Genomic DNA, 319 nt, shown 5'->3' on the forward strand with positions numbered 1-319 from the left:
CCAGCCCCCTACACCCCCTTCCCTATCTCTGTCACCTCCTCCATCCCCCTAGACCCCCTCCCTATCTCTGTCACCCCCTCCCCATCTATGTCACCTCCTGCAGTAAGAATGTGTGTGTGGTGGGCAAGGTCCAGTGGATGAGAGAACCAATAGCCCATTTCTGAAGAAGGGTCTAGGCCCGAAATGTCAGCCTTCCTGCTCCTCTGATGCTGCTTGGCCTGCTGTGTTCATCCAGCTCTACACCTTCTTAGCCCATTGAGAGTCTGTGTGCACATGAATATGTGTGTGTGTGTGTGTGTGTGTGTGTGTGTGTGTGTGT

At 53.9% G+C, this 319-nt stretch overlaps 1 protein-coding gene across 1 annotated transcript in view; it reads left to right on the top strand.

The window, feature by feature from the left end:
- Nucleotides 1-319, top strand: part of LOC125482411 (mitochondrial carnitine/acylcarnitine carrier protein-like) — a gene marked incomplete at its 5' end in the record, with an annotated part of 5703 nt that overhangs the window by 2251 nt on the left and 3133 nt on the right. The gene's annotated exons all lie outside the window — the stretch shown is intronic.

The sequence above is a fragment of the Rhincodon typus genome, unplaced genomic scaffold (genome assembly GCF_021869965.1).
Source record: "Rhincodon typus isolate 14 unplaced genomic scaffold, sRhiTyp1.1 hic_rhity00009940, whole genome shotgun sequence".
In the NCBI taxonomy this organism is placed as follows: Eukaryota; Metazoa; Chordata; class Chondrichthyes; order Orectolobiformes; family Rhincodontidae; genus Rhincodon; species Rhincodon typus.